Here is a 14,654-nt window from a genome sequence, read left to right as displayed (position 1 = left end):
ACATAATTTTTCTCAAAGCAACCATCATATTTCAGCATGCCACAGAAGTGCTTTATGTATTCTTACTCTCACACAGAGTATTAAAAAGGCATATAGTCAAAGATCAAGATTTAACATAATTAGTAATTTTTACTGCCCTATCAGGGCCGGTTTTAAATGAGATTGGGTTCTGTTTTGTTTTGTTACCAAAAGTGACAGCAATGAAGAATACCATTGCTATTAGTACGGTTTGGTGCCACTGCATTGATCCATGCTAAGGCACAGACAGTGTCACCCACCATTGCTTTTGCAACATCATTGCAAATGCCAACACAGTGAAAAAGACAGATTACATTTCAGTATTAGTATGAAAACCAGTTTTGATCTTGCAGACCAAAGAAAGGGTCTCTGGGAACCACTGCCCTAAGGAACTCACCATGTGCCCCATAAAATGTCAGCATTTGGAAGGCTGCCACCAGAGGGTACAGAAATCTGGCAGTGTGTACCGAAGGAGTCACAGCAACCAAGAGAGCAACAATAAAAGCGCATTTAGTAAAGAGACCCTTGTTCTTTTTCCTCTCCCACCATTGCTCAGCCAACATATTTGGTGAGCTAGGCCTTGGAAAGAGGGGAGGTTATATTTTAGAGCTAGACCAGGCCACTCCAACACAGCTCAACCTGAGGCTTGGGCATGGAGAGGAAATGAGATTGAGATCAAAGTTGAGACTGAAATTTTAAACTGGACTGGACTTCTAATAATCAGAAGTGACCAGAAAGTTATGGAATTTGCCCAAGATGTTATTAAGAAAACAGGAAGGGCAATAAGACAGAGCACAGTTGGAAGCAGAGATTAAAGCTAAATAAAACACTTTCATGTTTCCATCCCACTGAGTTGAAACTCTTCATTAAACAGTTATGTCTAGTCCCCCTTCCACTTATAATACATACATATTTGAGCTAATTGAAAAGCTCTCTATGTGACATGCCATATTCCTTTACTTCCTTGTCTACATCGTCTCATTCATCTATTCACCAAAGTTTGATTGAATGCCTACTGTGCCAGGCGCTCTTCAAAGGGCTTGGAAAACACAGATGGATATTGTTGGTGGAACTTACATTTGTAATTGTGACTTTTTAAAGCTTCTTTTCAATTAACCATGCAGGTTCAGCTGCAAAGCATGCTGGGATCTAGGAGCAACATAGCAGGGTTCAGTAGAGCTTGGCTAAATATTCTAAGTGGTCCAATAAGGCTGGTCCTGAGGAACATGGCCAGCTATCTTTATTACAGTGTTCCGAGGCTTGTACAGCTGGCTCCAAAAGTCTAAAAGATTATCTGTTAATCTAGTGGGCAGGGACCCAAGAGCAGAGGTATCTGGGCAAGATAACTAAGAATGGCAGCATCTTGATATCAGTAAGATCTAGGAGGAATCCAATCTCAGCCAAGAGCTGGAGTCACAAAGTCCAACTTCTTCAAGGAAGGGGACATGGTGGGGGCTTGACAGGGGTCAGATCTCAGTCAAATGAGCTGGTGTTCACCTGAGAACTTTAGTAGTAGGAACAACTAGCTCATAGACTAGAATGGACACTCTGAATTGGATTCAGAACAAAGGGCAGCAGTTCAGTAAGTATGCGGCTGCTACCTGCAGAGCTCTTTGAGGGGTGCGTTCCAAGTCCAATTTAAGACCATTACAAGCTCTATACTCTGAAAAGACATGTAATGTAGAATTAAAACAACACTAAAGTGAAAAATACATGTAAGTAAAGTGAAAAATAAGTATTAAGGGGGATCCCTGGGTGGCGCAGCGGTTTAGCGCCTGCCTTTGGCCCAGGGCGCGATCCTGGAGACCCGGGATCGAATCCCACGTCAGGCTCCCAGTGTATGGAGCCTGCTTCTCCCTCTGCCTGTGTCTCTGCCTCTCTCTCTCTCTCACTGTGTGCCTATCATAAATAAAAAAAAAAAAAAAAAAAAAAAAAGAAGAGAATGAACTTTTAAAAAAAAAAAAAAAAAAAAGAAAAAGAAAAATAAGTATTAAGAACGAAGTTCTGCTTTACCCATGATTTCTTTTTCAAAGTTGTCTCAAAGTCCAATTCCTTCAAATGAGTGTGTGTGTGTGCACGCGCACGAGTGTGCACGTGTGTCATGATTCATGTTCAGTCTGTCTCAAGGGTCATGTATACTGGCCTATCCTCAGCTCCACAGAGAATATCAAGGACATATGATAGAAACTCCAGAATGAGCCACTGGCATGCATGTGCTTGACCTTGAACTGGCCATCAGTCTCCTCATTACCCCCTCTCATCTTGCCCTCAGCCTATTCCTTCACCTCTCTGACTTTATTTTGGTTCCACACATTCAGTTTATGACCCAACAGCTCTGCAGCTCTAGCACTCGCTGATCCTCTTTCATTCCTTGGCTTTTATTTCTCCATTCGTGGTACTCTCTTAAGACAGATCTTTCAGGAATGGTCCGCTTCAACTCCTCCAAGTCCCTTCATACCCCCCTGACTTCCAAGGGAGACCTAACTGGGCACCATCTGGCTTCCCACTCCCCGCCCCTGCCTGGACCCTGAACGAAAGAAGTCAAGCAGATAAAACCTCCCTCTTGCTCTTCCTCTCTCTCCCCAAGCAATAGTCATAAGACTTGAGGGCAATGCAAAGTCTTTAGAAAATGGTAGAACAATAAAAAAAGAATGTAATAACCTTACATTTAATTACCATAAGATTCTCAGAACAGAACTTCTCAAAGTGTTAGATGTGGTACCATGTGCACCAAATCATCCTTGGGTACTTGTTAAAACTGCAGGTTACTGGGCTCAACTCTAGACCAACTATCTTAGTTTGAGTTCCCCCAGAGGCAGACCCTGAGATGAGATGAGGATTCAATTGCAGAAAGTTGATTTGGGAGGTGGTCCCAGGAAACACAAGTAGGAGAGAGTGAGGAAGTGAGACAGGGAAGGGACATAAAAGGTACATTCTCATACCAGTTACCACTGTGAGCAACTCAAACTTAATACCACTAGGGGACTTTGGAAACAGTATAGTACATGCACCTCAGAATTAGGCCACTGAGGAAGAGAGGGAGTTGTGTTTGGACACTACTTCCCCCGGTCATCAATTGAAGCTGCACTTGGGTTGCATTAATTCCTGCAAAATCAGAGCGCTCTGGCAAAAAGATGAAAGTCCCAGGAGTTGAGGGTCAGGTTGAGGTGCACCGAAATGGTAAGGGTTGAAGAAATATGGACAGGAGCCCAACATCATCTGCTACACCAACTAAATCAGTATGTCTGTGTGGGGTACTAGAATCTACATTTTAAAAAAAGATCTTCATGCTACATTTGGAGAACATAGAATATTAAGAAAATGTACACATGGGCCTGGATTTCTAATATCTTAATGTCTTCTGTGAGTAAGATATTTCTACCCTAACATCCCTCCCCCAGCAAAAAAAAAAAAAAATCTAATTTTAGTAAGCCTTCCTTTTCTTATGATGAAAGCACAAAACTTGAGTCTACCACTCACCATTATAATCCCTGGGCTGAATTTCCATTTTGTACCAAGGGAGCTATTTTAGTCAAACCCTGTGAACTCAAATAGAGAAAGTGATTCATTGGCATGTAAGGTCCGTTTCATGTTGATGTCAGGATGGAGAAATCAGATGGTGCTAAATGTTCTCTCAGGTCAATACTTGATGACTTCATGGCTTTCACCAGAGTTTTTAATGGTTCAACATTTAGCATTCAAGTCCAGGGGCTTTTTGCCAGCTCTTTGTGAAGGGGGAAGCTGGGGGAGATGCTATTGAAAGGTTTTTTTCAAAAGGTTAGTTAATGCACTAGGGCATGGATTTCATTACATGCTCACATAACACTGAGTAGCAGAACATATAGTGGGCAATCTAAAAATAATTACTGCTCAGATGTCGATTAACCAAGGGTTGGCCATTAGCCGGACTTTGGAAATGAGAAGCCGGGGGACTGAGAGAGCAGGTTCCTGGGACACTGCTCTTTGATCTTCAACAAGGCTGCAGGTTGGGAGGGAAGAAAATCAAATTCCTGCTCCTGAAGTTCTCGCTCACTTTCCCTTTTATCCTTGATCACCAAGCTACCCATGTCCACAGAAGTTGCAAAGCACTAACAGAGGGCAGTTGTAGTCCTTCTTCACTACAGCCAGGAACCATTTTATGCATGATAAACATCAATGTAGATTATCATTAACATTTATCCTTGGTGGCTGCTATGCTCTTTCTGTAATACTCCCCTGCCTTAAAAAGGGTGGCAATTGAGCAGAGACCAAGGGAAGAAAGAAAAACTAGCCCAGAGTGTGGAGCTGACGGTTCTTCTAAGAGAATCAGCCAGAAATGCTCAGGAGAGGCAGAGAAGTGAGTATACATAACTGGGGCAAGCATCCTAAGCTTCCACCCTCTGCCAAAGCGCTCGCCACGCTCTTTTCTTGCCTGTTTCTCCTTCCTTCTGCCCACCTCCCCACCCCGCCCTTGAGAGTTCCTGGAAGGCAGATCTAAGAACTGCTCATTCTTGAATTCTCTCTGCCTGGTATGCAGTAAGCTCACACTGCATTTTGGTTGAGTGAATTAACTGAACAAGAATTATTTTTCAAAAGAGATTAGTAACACCAGAAAGTAAGGAAGTGCAAAAGCAAAGGAGAGGAGAGGAGGAAGGAAGGAAGAAAGAGAGAGAGAAGGAAAGAGAGAAAGAAAGAGGGGCACTTGGGTGGCTCAGTGGTTGAGCATCTATTTGCCTTTTGCTCAGGGCGTGATCCTGGAGTCCCAAGATCGAGCCCACATCAGGCTCCCTGTGGGGAGTCTGCTTCTCCCTCTGCCGATGTCTCGGCCTCTCTCTGTGTCTCTTATGAATAAATAAATAAAATAAAATAAAAAGAAAGAAAGAAAAGGAAGGAGGAAAGGAGGAACTGAAAGAGCTCCCAGTGGCCAAAGCTGGAACAATGTGAACAACACAATACATAAAATAGCATTGAATTATAGCTCAAAATAGAAAATAAATATCCATGAGTCCATACTGATATAAATGAATGATTGAATAAGTTAATAAATGGGGAGAAGAAAGAAATTTTCCATGCAGAAGAAGTGCAAATGAATTTTGTAGATACTCCACCCTAAAGGAAGTGGACATAGCTTCCAGTTCTTTAAACGTGGGCTGCTCAGAGTGACTTCCATGCAAAGAGGACAGTATGGGACAAGGGGAGAGTAACCTTGTAGTGGAGAGACCTGACAAACACTACTTTCACCAGATGACCAAGATTAACATCAGAAGTCATCAGTCATGTTGACAGCATGTACCCTTGATGTAATATGATGTGATGAAAAAGGCACTTCACCTCTGTGGCCTTCCTCCCCAAACCCACAACCCCAGTTCAATCATGAGAAAAACACCAGACAAATCCCAACAGTGGGGCCTCCTACTAAACACCTGGCCAGTCCTCCTCAAGCCTCTCAGAGTCATCAAAAAACAAGGAGAATCTGAGAAACCGTCACAACCAAGAGGAGCCTAAGGAGATGCAACAATGAAATGTCAAAAAGGGACATTCGGGGAAAACTAAGGAAATCTTAAGAAAATATGGACTTTAGTTAATAAAAATGTATCAATTTTGGCTCACGAATCTTGACAAATCTGTCTTGCTAATGTGAGATGTTAATAATAGGGGAAATTGTGCAAGGTAGTGGGGCAGGGGAGGCATGTGGGAACTATCTGTATCACTTTTTCTGCAATATAAAGTGTTAGAAAACATAGTCTACTAAAAACAGAGAGAGAACAGGAAAAAGGGGAGGTGGGGAGAAAAAGGAAAGAGAAGATACAGGGGTTTAACTCTGTAATGTAAGCCACAGGAAGGCCAGCTTCAGAAAGCCTGGAACGAACCATCAGTGAAAAACTCCTAAGCGCAGATGAGAGGCAGTTGCCCCTGTGGTGCTCCAGCAAGAATTTCAGGGGCCAAGCCTAGGCTTCAGACTCGAGCGAAGGGGCTTGCCGAGTACCAGACTCCTGCCTTATATGGTTGTACAAGTTTCTGGATGCTTCCATGGCTGAAATTTAAATGGCAATGGGCTTACAACTCTGGGCTCCTCTGGCCTAGGGGACATCTCACTGTTTTCAGGCTGCCAGGATTACTCAGAAAAGCAAGACAGGTGACAGGGAGCTGCAACTACCTCCCTGCATTCTTATCTCAGATGTTTCATTTGCACAGCTTGTTAGCTGCTTTGGGGAAAAAAAAAAACAAGTTAAAGCGACCTTGACCTGAGCTCAGACCATCAATCTCACCCATCCCTGCCACCCAGACCAGAATCTGGCCCAGGCCCTCTATAATCATGGGCTAGTTTGGACCTGGGTTGCCTCACCCAGTGAATACTACTGTCTTCTGTGCTGAAAATCTGGCCTGCCCAGCGAACTAGTCTATCCAGAACCTTCTGGGTGCTGGCATGTTTACGTGTTATTGCAGTAATACCTCTGTTTGTTTAGTGGGGTTATCTTTCCCACCTGGAGATGAGAATTTTTGAAAGTTCAAGGAGTTGTGATCACACCGTTAAGAGCAGAGTTCATCTTTACACTTCCTAGCCAAGGACACAGCAGTGTAGACAAGCAGCGATCACAAGAGACCTCAAGGCCTTGGTAGTCTCACAAATTCTCCAAGCTACAGTTCTACTCCCTTCTGCCCCACAACCCCGGGAGAAATCCCAGGTCAGTAAAATAGTGGCTAGTAGAACTATGACCAGGAGCCAGAGACTCAGTTTTATTCCAGTTCTGCCACTGACTGGTTAGAACATTCCTCAGGGTTGATACTGACAGACACCCTATGGTGGTAACAGCACAGAAAACGCTGACAAATTGATCATGTCTCTTTGTTTCCTTTATTTTGATCATAACTAACATTTATATGGCAGTGTCCACACAAGCTTTATCTCACTTGGTTTTCAAAAGAATTCTTGGAGATAACCAGAAGAGTTGTTATTGTCTCTGTTTCGCGGAGGACAGAGCCAAGGTTCAGAGAAATTGAGCACTTGGTTACAAACAGCTGTGGCAAGCGAGGCAGTAAGGGTGAGGAGAGCTTTGCAGATGGCTCCTCCAGACACCTGTAGGAAGCCGCATGATAGTGTTTCCCAGAGCATCTTCCTGTTCCTCTTAGAAGTTTCATAGATTGGATTTCTTTAAATCTCAAATTAATTCCCATAAGTCTACAAATTGGGGCCATTGTTAAAAATGAAGAAACAGATTCAAAGTTACTTGCCCACTATCATACAGCTAAGAAGATCTTAGCAGATATGGAATGAGGCCTAAGGAGACAACAGAACTCCTGTTCCTCCCTGTCAGTCATGGTCCTTCCCTAAAGTTACATTTTCCCTGGGTGACATCCTTCACACCTCTAACATGTTCACCATAAAATCCGCCTCCAGCCCAGACTTCTCCTGAGCTTCAGATCCATGTAGACAAGCACCTGTGGCCCATACACACCTTCAGACCAACATATCCTAACCTGATCTCATTATACCTCTCTAAGCCTGCTCCTCCTTCGGGACCTCCAACTGCACTTAGCACCACAGTCCAGTCCTTTGCCCAAATCAGAAACACTGTCCCAGGACAGCCCACCCTCTCTCTCTCAGCTCCACACTCAACTGGTGAACCTTCTCAATCTTTCTCCTAAACATGCCTCCAGTCACTCTGCTGCTTTGTGTCCCTTGCATCTTTCAATACTTTACCTGCTGCAAGAGAATCCCCCATGACCTTGCCTTGAGTCCCACCCTACCCCTCAAACCCCTCTCTGCCTGGCAAAGCAGCCCTCCGAGATCAAGCTCTGCCTCACCACCACTCCAGCTTCACTGCCCTCACTTTATCTTGGGCACATCATGTTCCAGCAAATTCAAAGTATGTCTAGTCCACAAACAGCCATGCGCTTTCTGCCTGGAAAACCCCTGTCCCCACCATCAAGACTCAGTTCAACAACTACTGGCACATCTTCTGTGAAGCATTCCACTCCCCAGGGAAAGTTGGTTACTGTCTCCTTTGTAACACCCCAGTACCTCCAAATTGCCCCTGCCTGCAATGGCCCTTCTTCCAACTCTTGGCTTATGTGCCTTCCTTCCAGCACTCCCACCATCCTGGGAGATCCTTAAGAACAAAGACAAGACCTTATTTATCCTAGCCAATGCCCGACACATAGTAGGCATGCCTTAGATGTGCAGGGAAATATGCTGGAGTTCCTCATCACGGAATGTCAGACACGTGGAAGGCAACTTAGAACCACCCAGGTCTACTCCAAACCCTCATTTCACAGATAATGATATCAAAGCTCAGAGAGGATATGACTTGCTGAGCTACATAACTACTTGGCAGCAACGATAATAAATAGATTCAAATCTCCTGAACAGATTCACTCCTTTATCAGCTCTTTCCATGACTCCTCACTGCCCCTAAGACTCAGAGTAAAAAAGCCATCGTGCCTGTCGGTGTGTCTGTTTCCACTCATTGACAACGGAAATTACTAATGCCTTCCCTTTCTACAGCATAGGGATTTTATTTAACTATGGTTGAATGCTGTCTGTAAGAATGCTTTGCCTTCAGAGGAGAGATACACCACAGGCGAGACTCAGCAGCCCACCACTTAGATTCAACTTCTCAGTTCATTCTTTCACTTCCTCTATTGACTTTTCCGCCGCAGCAGCCTGCAGGCCAGCAGAAGCTGGAGGAGAAAGAGATTTGCCATTTCCTCTTCCACTCCAACTCCACTTAAGTAAGGAGAAAGATATTGTAAATAGAAGAAGTCGAAGGTTCCTGTACAGCAGCATGAAAAATATTGCCATTGATTATAAGTTCAAAATGAGAAGAAGAGGAGGCTCGGGTCTGCGGTCTTGCTGGGAGTGATTCTGGGACTGCTCAGAAAGCCCACACCTAGCCATATCCATGCATCTGGAATAGCTGGCCAAACCTAGAAGATGTTTTCAAATTCTGACATTCTTTAAAAAGGGGGAGAAGGGTTAAAAGTGAAAAATAACAATGTCCTAAAAGACAAAGAAAGGCTACTGAAATGGTCCAGATTAAGGAGTCTAGGTGACATGGCAACTAAATGCAGTATCTAACCCTATATTGGATCCTGTAGTGGAGGGGAAATGCTGTAAAGGACACTATTGGGTCAGTTGACAAAATTGGGATGAGAACCAATTATTGATACAAATGTGTTGTATCAGTATTAAGTTGGCAGAAGTTGGGCAGCCCCAGTGGTTCAGTGGTTTAGCTCCGCCTTTGGCCGGGGGAGGGCGGGGTTGTGATCCTGGAGACCTGGGATGGAGTCCCACATCCGGCTCCCTGCATGGAGTCTGCTTCTCCCTCTGCCTGTGTCTCTGCCTCTCTCTCCCTCTGTGCCTCTCATGAATAAGTAAATAAAATCTTTAAAAAAAAGTTGGCAGAAGTTGATCACTTTTTTTGTGGTTAGGGTAACAGACTATCTGTATTCTTAGGAAACACACACTGAAGTATTTGAAGGTAAAGGCCCACGGTGTATGTAAGTTACCTTCAAATGGCTCAGAAAATCATAGGGTGTGTGTGCCTCTGTGTGTGTGTGTGTGTGTATAAAGAGAAAATCATAAAAGGTAGGTAGGTAAATAGAAAAATATAAAGAAAATAAGGTAAAATATTTATAGGAAGGGAACAAGTGAAATTAGGCAAAAGCACTTATTTATACATATTATTTATACTATTTTTATTCCTGCAACTTTTCTGTAATTTCACAATTATTTCTAAATAAGTTTTTTTTGTTTTTTTTAAAAGATTTTATTTATTCATGAGAGACACACAGAGAGAGAGGCAGAGACACAGGCAGAGGGAGAAGCAGGCTCCACGGAGGGAACCCAACGTGGGACTTGATCCTGGGTCTCCAGGATGACACCCTGGGCCGAAGGCGGCGCTAAAACACTGAGCCACCCGGGCTGCCCAGTTTTTTGGGTTTTTTTTAAGATTTTATTTTTAAGTAATCTCTACACCCAATGTGGGGCTGGAACTTACAACCTTGAGATCAAGAGTTGCACACTCTACTGACTCAGCCAGTGAGGTGTCCCTGAATACGTTTTTAAAAATTATCTGTGAACAAGAGCCACTGGGTGGCTCAGTTAGTTAAGCATCCAACTCTTGATTTTTGTCTCAGGTGGTGATCTCAGGGTCCTGGGATGGAACCCCATGCTGACTGTGGGATTCTCTCTCTCCCTCCCCCCTGCCCCTCCCCTTGCTCTCTCTCTCTCTCTCTCCCCCCCCCCGTTTCTCTCTCAAAAAAATTATGTATGAACAAGACTTTGCATTTGTGATATTTAATAAATTCAATTTGCAATCTATCTGTCTATCTTTGGTAATCATGTTCCTGGCACTATGTTAATAGTTATGGGGATTAAAAAGAGAAATAGGCATAATTTGTCCCTTAAATGGTTCATTTGTAGTGCAGAAGGGAGGACATAAACATATGAAAAGAAATAATAATAAGCAGCAAATACTGAGAGCCAAGTGAATAGTGGCAAGGGAAGGCAAAATGGGATTTCAGGGCTTTAGAGAGGAGACAAAATATGAGTCCAGCCCATGAGCTGGGGCTGGGGCTGGAAAGAAGGAGAGGAAATGACACTCCAGGTGGAGGGCACAGTGGAGCAAAGGTGTGAAAGCACACCGTGTCACAAGGTATGATTTGAGAGGTCTCATAGGAAGGAGGGCAAAGATCAGGGAAAGAATGGAGTTTAGGGCCACCAGGGACACCTGGAAATGCCAGGTTAATGAGTTTGGAGTTCATCCCAGGGGCCAGAGGCCAACAATCTCTTAGAAGTGGTTGACCCGTCTGTCTCCTGAACGACACGGATAGAGCTAGGAGTGGGCTGTGCCAGTGATTATGCAAAGACCTCAAAAGGGCCCCAATATGTAGGAAAATCACCCTTGCAGACCCTAAGAAACGAGAATCCATTTAAAAACAGAACTATCTTTCAGTAGCTAATTCAATTCTTACTGTTCATCACTGAGTGTACTTTAATCAGATAATTATATGTCTTTTTAAAATATTTTATTTATTTATTTGAGAGAGAGAGAGAGAGCACAAGTGGGGAGAAATGAGAGAAGTAGGCTCCCCGCTGAGCAGGGAGCCTGACTTGGGGATCCATCGCAGGACTCTGGGATCATGTCCCGAGCCAAAGGCACACACTCAACCAACTGAGCCACTCAGGTGCCCCAGATAATCGTATGCCTTGCCTTTAACACATGGCTGCTTTCAGCTGTGTTATCAGCCACACTGAGGGAATGGATATTTGTAAAGAAATGTGGAGAGCAGCCATTCTGGAGAATTGAGTAAGGCAAGACTGAGAAGGCAGGTATGTGAGTCAGAGTAATTCGTGCTGGCTGCTGTAACAGAAACATCTCAGGGATTTAACATACTGAAGTTCTATTTCTTATTCATTCATGTCCCAGTCTGGCACAAGCGGGACAGCTCTCCTTAGTAGGTTCCCTCCAACTGATGACTCAGGAATCCAGGTCACTTCCGTCTTATGATGCTGCCATCTTAACTGCATGGCCTCTGAAGTTGCCACGGAAGGAAAGATTGAGACGGATTGACCAGGAGCTTTATGCGCAGGCCCCGAGGTGATATATACCACTTCTGTCTCAATGTGTCAGAGCCTCATCACATGGGCTTAACCAGACAGTGAAGGCCACTGGAATATGCAGATGTTCTGTGTGCCCACGAAGAAGAAAGGAGATGGGTGAGCTTTGGGGTTCCCCAGGAGCTGACTCTGAGACAAGGAAATGGCTACTAATAGTTTAGGTGAAAGGTGATCTTGAAATACCAGTGGAAAAGTAGGGAAGTGAGACAGAAGGAAGGAAGCCAAATGCAGAGTATGTTACTGAGCACACTCTGGGCACCTCCGACTGAGGACTACTGAGAAGCCATATAAAACAAGCCCCCAGTTGCTCCCCTTGAGAGGCGAGGGAACTGAAATATTTATCAACCAACTTCTGTCCTTCATCAGTTGAGAGGTGCTCCCTGGGAAATGCACTGTTTGGCATTTCTGGCAAGCCGGCAAGTGTGCTCCAGTGGCCAGAGAAAGTCCTCAGGCAGAGAGTCACATATGCTTCTGTGTGACACCGACAGTGTATACTGAGTGGCAAGGCCTACTGCATCAACAGCATGTCCCACAGTGAGCACCTACCCGTGGCTTCTAGCCTCTCTCTGCTACACAGATGACCCTGACAGAAGTGCTCCTGGGAGGCCAGAGGACAGCCGGAGGCAGTGGCTCTTGAGTGAGTCCTAGAAATGCATTTTTCAACCAGCCCCCCACAGGGGTCCGAGGCAGGCCATTTATAGACAGACCTTTTTGAAACCCCTCTCATTCTGTACACAAACTTCCTTCATCTCACTTCTCTTGCAAACCACTAGTGAAAGCACCCTCCGTGGGGTCATCACTGGCCTCAAATCCCGTTGTCTCCTCAAGTCCTCAACTTACTCAGTCATGACAAATTTTATTTCCTTCCTGAAACGCTCTTCTTCCTTCTGGGGCCCCACCACAGCCACTCCCCTTCTACTTCTCCTGCCTTCTTAGGGGCTCTCTCAGCCCTTAAGCATCAGAGCAGCTTGCTCTTCCTCCAAGGCCCACAATTGTTCCTGGTCACCACACCTAGACTTTGAGAGGAAACTGGGAATGGTAAGTGGATTTATTGGTAATGGCTGCCTGAAGCCATCTGTTAAGAAGAATTCGGGGCCGTATGTTAACTTAGCTCTGTCTGCCATGGGTGTTGGCACAGGGAGTAGCAGACTGGGTTCAGAAATGAGTCAGCTCTGTGCAGATCTTTCTCAGGTTCCCATCTTACATCATCTCCCTTGACAATCTCATCTACTCCCAAAGCATTAACTATCATTTCTGTATAGACACCGCCTTGAGATAGATTTCTATCAGTGACCTCTCTCAGGAGTTCCAGACCCCTATTTCTAACTCTTTCAAAATTTTCTAATTGCAGGACACCCCAGGTGGCTCAGCGGTTTAGCACTGCCTTCAGCCCAGGGCCTGATCCTGGAGACCCAGGATCAAGTCCCATGTCGGGCTCCCTGCGTGGAGCCTGCTTCTCCCTCTGCCTGTGTCTCTGCCTCTCTCTCTTTCTCTGTGTCTCTCATGAATTAATAAATAAATAAAATATTTTTAAAAATTTTCTAATTGCAAACTCTTTTATCTCCATTCTGCATGTCACATGATGACTTTACCATCTTTCAGGACCCCTCGGCTTCAAACCTTGGCAGCAGCTTCATTCCCGTGATGTTTCCTCATCACTTTTTCCTGCCACTTACCATGGTGTGCAACAAATTGTATTAGAATGCATTGTTTACTCTCCATCTGACCCAAAACACTGTGGATTCACTGAAGAAAAGCACCAGATATAATTCATCTTGCACCTTCAGCTTCCAGAATTGTATCTGGTACCAAGTAGGCTCTGAGTCAGTGCCTGAGGTCGTCTTATATATTTACATATTTTTATAAACAGTGTGTGTGCATGTATATATAAATTTGATGTATAAACTATATATATAAATATTTGTTTTGCTCCTTCTCTTTAACTCTCCCACCCTTCCCACTCCACATCTCGAAGTGATTGCCAAGGTCTGTCCACTCAGTTGCTCCACAAAGACGTGGACATATGCCAGCTCCATTTCCATCCTCACTGTTTGCCGCAGGTCCCGTCTCCTGGGAAACAGACTCTGAGACTGAGGTAGGAGTAGAGGAAGTTTGGTAGGAACAGCACCTGTGGAGGAGTCAAGGGAGCAGGTCTGGGCAGTGGGAAGAAATGGGTGGCAATACAATCACAATAAAGACCTCAGCTTTTAGGGAGCTCTGGAGCTGGGATGACCCTTCAGAGATTTTTTTCAAATTGAGAAAGGTGTCTGGCCATTTATAACCATCCCCACCCCCAGCATCGACCAATCTTTGCATATAAGCTGCCCTAGAGAAAGAGTGTGATGTTTGGCTAACAAGCTCTCTTCAGGTGAAGGCAAGGCCAAGGAGACTCAGCTGAGGTCCACTGGCCACCAGCATTTCCTCTGGGTGGGGTAATGAGTGGGGATCCTAAAAGCACACCCCAGTCCTGAGGCGAGGATCTTGAAAGCACACCCCAGCATCCATGAGACTGTTGGAGTCCTGAATCTCACCAGCCGGATGGCTAGCCCCCTCCATACTGTAGGTATTGCCAAGTGGTCTCAGTGCCCCCAACCTTTTTTCCCATCCATCCTTGCCCTGCCACCCAGAATTTTTTTACAAACCAATCAGATATGTTCAAGAGTCAAGAGTCAAGATGTATGTTCAAGAGACAATATAGCTTACTTTGCAGTATGTTCAAACCCATCTGTGTGAATGGAGAGAGAAGCAAAAAAAAAGAAAAGAAAAGAAAAGAAAAGAAAAGAAAAGAAAAGAAAGAAAGAAAAGAAAAGAAAAGAAAAAGAAAAAGAAAGAAAGATATATTTACACATACACACATAGAAAAATATCTCTAGGAAAATCCGCAGAGACAGAAAGTAGACTAAGTGGTGGCCAGGGGTTGGGGAAAAGGGAAAACAGGGAGAATGGATAGGATAAGTTTGGGAGTTTCTTTTTGGGGTGATGAAAATGTTCTAGAATTAGTGGTTATGGTGGCACAACCTTGTGAATATACTAA

Source organism: Nyctereutes procyonoides, unplaced genomic scaffold (assembly GCF_905146905.1).
Source record: "Nyctereutes procyonoides isolate TBG_1078 unplaced genomic scaffold, NYPRO_anot_genome, whole genome shotgun sequence".
Taxonomy (NCBI): Eukaryota; Metazoa; Chordata; class Mammalia; order Carnivora; family Canidae; genus Nyctereutes; species Nyctereutes procyonoides.
Note: the sequence above shows the minus strand (reverse complement) of the source record.